Source organism: Pavona decussata, unplaced genomic scaffold, assembly GCF_977016875.1.
Source record: "Pavona decussata unplaced genomic scaffold, jaPavDecu1.1 SCAFFOLD_321, whole genome shotgun sequence".
NCBI classification, from domain to species: domain Eukaryota; kingdom Metazoa; phylum Cnidaria; class Anthozoa; order Scleractinia; family Agariciidae; genus Pavona; species Pavona decussata.
The window spans coordinates 1,618,372-1,625,462 of NW_028145711.1; positions in this window are offsets into that span (position 1 = coordinate 1,618,372).

Here is a 7,091-nt window from a genome sequence, read left to right on the forward strand (position 1 = left end):
CGTTGAACTTTACATGAGCCGAACCTGATACCTATTAAGGTCGAGCCAAATAATTAAGTTCGGCAGTTGATTCAGACGTCGAACCTAACTGAAGTCGAACTTAATTAAAGCTAAAGTGAGAAAGTAGATTTTCATGGTCAGCGGCTGTTGTCTTTACTCAACAAGATTCAAAATGGCGGGAAAGATGAATTCTGACATGGAAGAGCTTGTTTGGTAAAATAATGAAGACAGGCCAAACACAGCTGCTTTTGGTCGAGACAGGACGAATATGACCTTCAAAGGTGATTTGCTCTTACGAGTACGTCTTTCAAAGATCTCCCTTTTCTGTACGAAAGTAGGGAAGCGTCTTTGTAGATCTCTCTTCGCAGAGGCTGATTTTCTATCAAGTGCCATTTACTCATCTGAATTGTTTTAGGTTAGGCACAGAAGGGCGATATTCCGTCACAAAGGGCAAAATGTTTTTGCGCGTTTTTTGTTTGTTTTGTAGTGCCGACATTCTTTCGCAGAAATTTACTTCTGAAAGAGTTTTATCTATAAGGTTATCGAGGTAACCTCTGTAGCGTAATCTCTATTTGAATAGAGTAATTTTTTCTTCAAATGTTGTTTTAGAAGATTTTGTTCTGAGAAGTCTTGAGGCTTTGCCTTTGATATAGCCTGTATTGGAAAGTTTCTGTCAGTTTGAAGTGCGTGTGCACATCAAGAATAGATTCTTTTTTTTTTTTAATCTTTCGCATCTCAGACAAGTACATCAAGTTGTTTCGAAACAAGAAGAACAAGCACATTCCTCTTTTCCCGCCATCTTGTTCAGAATGAAGTCCTTTGCAAATGCCAAGTCGATGGAACACGCAGACCTCTGGGATAGATATAATTTATATTATTTATACGTAACGTATGCATTTGGTTCGGCACATGTATAAGTTAGACGTCTGAATCGAAGTCGAAGTTTTGCCGTTCTATTCGACTGACGCAGTCGAATAGAACGGCGGGTCGACCCAAATACAAATCTGTTGATCCTAACTGAACACTCGAGGGACGTAGCATTTAAATATGTAATGTACGGGAGAGTTCAGCTCATCGACTCGACGGATGATTCTGTTCTTCCAAGGTATCGATAGAATTGTAAGCTCACGGGCTTCCATAGTGTTAGGACACAGAATTTTCGACCAACTATATTAAGCTTTGAAATACATACAATAAATATTATCGATGCGATTGCGGGAATTCAGATGCTAAGATTTGGGTACATTAATGATTGAGGAGATTTCTTCCAGTGATTCTTCTTTGTTCTGTTTGTTTTCGACCCACCCGGCAACTGATCAATGGGATTTGTAATGTTCTCTTCGTTATCAACGCCGTGCGATGCTCGGGATTGTGCATCATCAGCAAAATCTCAGGTTGTGTTTGATGATGGTAGTGATTTGTCTGGGAAAACTGTGCAGGTAACTGTACCTCGTCTATACGAGAGGAAAATGGTGTTCCAGTGAAAATAAAAGTAATTAAATGGGATCTCGTCAAGGGAAGTATATTTTTAACGGAAATAATAATCAGGTTGGATTCCACGGATGTGTGTTTCGACGCGATTGTGCGCGCAGTAGAATGCCACTGAAAAAGCTGAAACGAATGTCACAGAAAGCCCTGAAAATAAGGTACGTAATTGCAATTGTGTGGAAACTGTATTCGGAAAAATACTGCTCTGCCGTCAAAAATTCATAGTTATCTTGGATGCAAAAAGAGTTACATACAGAGATACGGCAGCAATGTTGTAAGGTTTGTACAAACGGTAACCAAAATATTGGTCTCGAAATGGAAATAGGGTTTTAAGGAAGCATTTGCCTCTTTGCGTGCAATAACCTTGTTTTGAGCAAGTCTTTTATCGCTCACCTGTCATCAAAGACTGAACTAACGTCATGCTCAAATACGATTAATACAACGACGTCCAAGTATGCACTCCCACAGCGTCTTGACGTTGGTTAAGAAGAACACCTCGCGCTTCACACGGAATTAACTTTAATCCTTACGTTATCACCTTTGATTTGGAGACAGGAACAGTTTGTAATGCTATACTGATTGTTTACATTTCCATTTATTTGAACGTTTAAACAGATCCTGACTGTGGGTAGCCTTTTAAATTTAGTGCTAACATCGACCAGTACATCCCGCGTAAACTCCTAGAGGTGTCTAGTTATTTTTGTTTTCGGGAACCGCAAATATGTCGTTAAATCAATACCAAATAAGGTCAGTTAGCATTTTCACAGAGTCATATGACAGCCCGGAACTATGGGAAATGAGATCGATTCCGTTCCTTAAAACTTTCGGCATGATTTCCGCTTTGCCCCATATATTAATTATGTATACATTTTATCGACTCAAACTGTATTCATGTTCGTTCTTTGTGTGAAGTAAGCAATATAGCTGAGCGCTGTTTTCCACGTTAAATAAAGTTAAACTCAGTTCAGTTTGAGTAAGAGGGTTAGTGTGACAGTGATGTACTTATAATTGAATTTTTTGGGTGTGCGGAAATCTTTCCAAACTTTCTGCAACTATTTTCAATTTAAGCATCCTTACAAATCAAACTGTTAATAACAGGAAGCCCAAACTCTACAAGGGTAAATTAAATGGCTTCAGTCACGTACGGGTAAAATTTTTTGAGCGTCGGAGAGATTGTAACCGTTGCAATAGCGGAATTTTGTATTTGAGAAAAACGTTTCCATTTAGAAAGCAAAATTACGAATGATTTCAGAATAAGAAATTACCCACCTGAACTCTTTTCCGTGGTTACTTGTATCTCGGTCCTTCTTGAGTCGATTAATGCCTATTCCATTGAGTTTAGTTTAGTTCCACCGTTTTATTTCGTTCTTTACAGCCCATTAATCAGGTTAAACTGATGCAAACGTACGTAAGAGTGAGCTATTGTAAATAATACCATTAGTCATTCGGGACTTTTTACGGGGACTCTGTAAAACGGTGATACGGACGGGCGGATGTGAACGGCAAATGGCGGATGGCGGATGGCGGATGGCGTTTAAAAAAAATTAAGGTGCTGATACTGTTGAATTTATTGGTTAATTGTCACCTTCCAAAAAATGCTTTGGCTATTTTTTTATTTTAATTAATTTATATCTTATTATCAGTCACACGGCGAATTCAACGATATAGAGTGTTTCTTCTCGTATTCATCAAAATCAATTTGAGTTTGCAGTGGAACGTCGTACGTTAGTACGACACACCGCCCGGCAAAAAAAAATGGTCACATTAATGAACATCTAAGGGATAATCAGATTATACAGATAATCAGATACAAGTTTTTAAAGATTATTTTAAGATATCCAGAGATACGTAAGATCAGTGCGAACATGTTATTTTCTTCCCTGTAAATTTGCACACAAGGGAAGTTGTTTTTGGTCATTTTTTTGATCGGGTTTTGCGTCTTTTCGGTTTAAGTATTCATTGCGTAACTTTTTCGTGACCCCAAACGTCCAAATATGGAACCCATAAAATTTTTCCAGAGAAAAAAGTGACATTTTTTCAAGCAAGAGAAGTTAATGCTCGTTTCAGCGAGAGATCGCAATCTTTAATTCGTCACGATTTTCCAAGACCAAGAATTAAATGGAGACAAGTAAATGAAATTAAAAAAAAAAAAAATTCTTGGAAGGTGACAATTAACCAATAAATTATCAGTTTCAGCATCTTCATTTTTTAACCCACCAATCACCAAATGTTTCCAGAGGTTTTCAAAAATTCAGCCAAAATTTTCAAAGTGGTATTTCCAACCCCACGTTGGTCTAAATTAACCAAAAAAAGTTAATCCCCCATCCGCCATCCGCCATCCGCCGTTCGCATCCGCCGGTCCGTATTCATATTTTACAGAGTCCCCTTTTCCACTATTTTGAAATGTTTACAAAGTTTCTTTTAATAGCTGCTCCAGAAGGTCTGAACATGCAACATTAATTCACTAAAGGCTGATGACGTCATGTCTAGACAAAAAGCCTCTTAAACAGCCACATTACATACTTTCCCATTTAGTGGAATGACCACAATTTAATTTTTTAAATGTTAACTAAGCACATTGTTACGATCTTAGCTCATTGTTATCGGAGTACCGCATTAGGGATACTTATTACACAGATCGTAATATTCGTGAAAGAAGTTCATTTCCCCCTCCGTATAGAACGATGCATACACGTCATGCTTGTATTGGTTGGCTATTCCATTGTTTTACAAATTTTCCTCACTGGCATGTTTATCTGAGTTAAGACTCGATTACAATCTCGAACACTAAGCTTCTCAGTCTATCAAAACCGTAAAGGAATCGTATTATTTGTGAAAGAACGTTCACTAAAGAACGAGGCGTAGTCAAGATTGTATCTGCTATTTATTTGTTTACAAATTGTGCTGAGTTGCATGTTTTATCTGTTTTCTTGAGTCACATTCCCTTACGCAAGCACTGTGCTTTGCAGGTCTGTTAAAACTGTAAAGGGATTATAATATTCGTGAAACAACGTTCATTTTGTGGTCCCACACTAACGAACGAAGCATAATCATACTTGTAACACTTGCACACTGGTATTGTCAATCATAAATGACGCTCCGAAAGAAAGGATGACCGTCCGTACGCGGAAACTTACGCAACGGATAATGAGATGCGCGCTCCGTATTCAGCCGGAACATGTTGGTTAGTAACTAAGTATCTGTGCGACAGTATTAGAGATGGATGGATTCCTTCAGCCTATTGTCGTTTGTAAATCCTTATATTAGGCCGGGAATATTTAGGTGTTGAAACTCTTACAGATGAGACCACAGCCATTATCTATGGCCGGAACTAAATATCCAAAAAATTCCCGACGTGAACTTTCACTTCCATTTTCGATCAGAGCCGGAAAGAAGCGAGTTAAAAGATTATGACGATGATTAATTTAATCTTTTGCATTCAGTTTCTTTCAATTTTTTTTTTAAGAGAGAACGTCCGATACCGCATATATATATATTCTGAATTCGTCGACAGAAAATGCTTTCCTCGTAAACACCACCTATTTATATTCAATTTCTGCTTTGTTTAGTTTCACTCTAGAGAGCCTCTAAAATTAATTAGATCTAATTAGGGTCTACTGACTCCTCTTTTTTCTTTGTTTTAGCCCACTCAGTTGACCTGCAACCATACAAACACCGGGCTTGACAAAGGAATACCCACAACATATAGCTATTTTATCGTTTCCTTCTCAGGGTACTATTTTCAGTCAATCAATTTATACGATGAGTCAGTCATCACTTTCAATTATATGAAACAAACAAAAAAAAAACCGATCAGTCAGCGAAAGCTTTGAATTTTTTCTGATATACACTCGGTTTTTTTTTATAAGAACCTTTTTTATAAGAACGTCGAGGCTGAGATTAACCAAAATTTTAAGAACGTATTAAGAACATTCCTCAGGCTGTATTTTGCTAATCTGTATTTAAATCAAGGTAACAAATGTAAATTAACCAAAATACTTAAGGGCATGTTAATGTATAACATTAACAATGGTGACACACATCTCGGTTTGTCATAATCACTTTGATAGGTTTCTTGATCACGTCCGCTTTGATTTACTGAAAAACATGAAGTGTATGCCATGTTAAGAACGTTTTCAGCCTCAAATCACAAAAAAAAAAATATAAGAACGTTCAGCCTCAGCTCCAAAATTAGACGTTCTTATATATATATATATAAAAAAAACAGAGTGTACAAGAGCTACAGTTGGTCAAAGTTTCGCGACTTGGGCATTTGTTTTCTGTGGGTAATGATAAAGAGCGAAGATTCAAGTTCACTTACGATTTCGGGAAATATAGGCAAGTCGGAAATATAAAAAGGGTACATTCACTAAAATTTTAAGCTGCCGAAATGTTTAAATGGAACTTCATACATTGGTAAAATGTACTGTAGCACTTGAGTTATTTGCTAAAGTTTTTGTTGTTGAGGGAGTGGAAGCAAGCAGCAAGTGCTAAACTAAAGGACACAGGTATCATTTTAAGAAAACAGTGATAATTTCAGTAGGAATAGTTTCGGTTGTTAACAGTATTCAAAAATTGTTAGGCTGAGTGTATTTCACCGATGGCAATAGAAAAAATGCTGACACCGGAAAAACGAAAACGAAACCGGTTTCGAACTAGGTGAAGCAGAGCGGACAAGGAAATTCGCAAGAAGCTTTCATTTGAATTGGAAATGTAAAGAGAAAGAAAGAAAGATTAATAATTTGTTTTACCCTCGGGATTTCGATCAGTGTAACTGTATGAAATTAGAAATGAAAGTCAAAAGGACTTTCTGCAAAGAAACAATATGTTGTGTCTATCGAAAATTATGTCTCGTATTTACTGCGGGTTTGAAGAGCTTTTGTGCACAGGTCGGTGCATTGATTATTCTGGCTGATTTTGTTCATCGTGAGCGCTTTGGTCCACTTGGAATGGCTTTAATGAAAATATCTCGTTTACGTTTCAAACAATCCAAAAACTCTATGCTCATAACGTGAATCTATGTCGTGGGGTGTTTTGTGAATTTTTGGGTGATTTTTGGGTATATTTGGGAGGAGATAGTTTTTCTTGAGGATTGGTAAAATAAAAGAAATAAGACACATTGAAGATTTAGTTTAGTTTTAAAAATTAGAATTTGTAGTTAATAATTAATAGACGGACACCAATTTAGTCCACTAGCAACCTGGGGTGCTCTTGCGTGGGTATCAACTGTGTGTTAGCGGTTCCAAAAATCATTTTCTTTCATCCATCCTTTTGAAGACTCTTAGCAAAGATCACTGGTATATGTCCCACAAAATACCACAATAGTCAAACCGTGGTTGAAGTAGCCCATTGTAAACGTTTCCTTTCCTTGCGTTTCCTTGACGGAGATCTCCTAAAGCTGAAGGCAGAAAGACAGACAGACAGACCGACAGACAGACAGAGAGGAGGAACAAAGAGCTTTCTAACGTGTAAAGACTAAAAAGACTGAATATATGAAAACTTTCAGAGCGACTGAAGCAAACGTGCACTCAAGTGCCAGTATCGAACCCAAGTTTCTGTTCAATTTCCTTTTTCAGGTAGTTGTGCTATTCCTGACCTGTAGG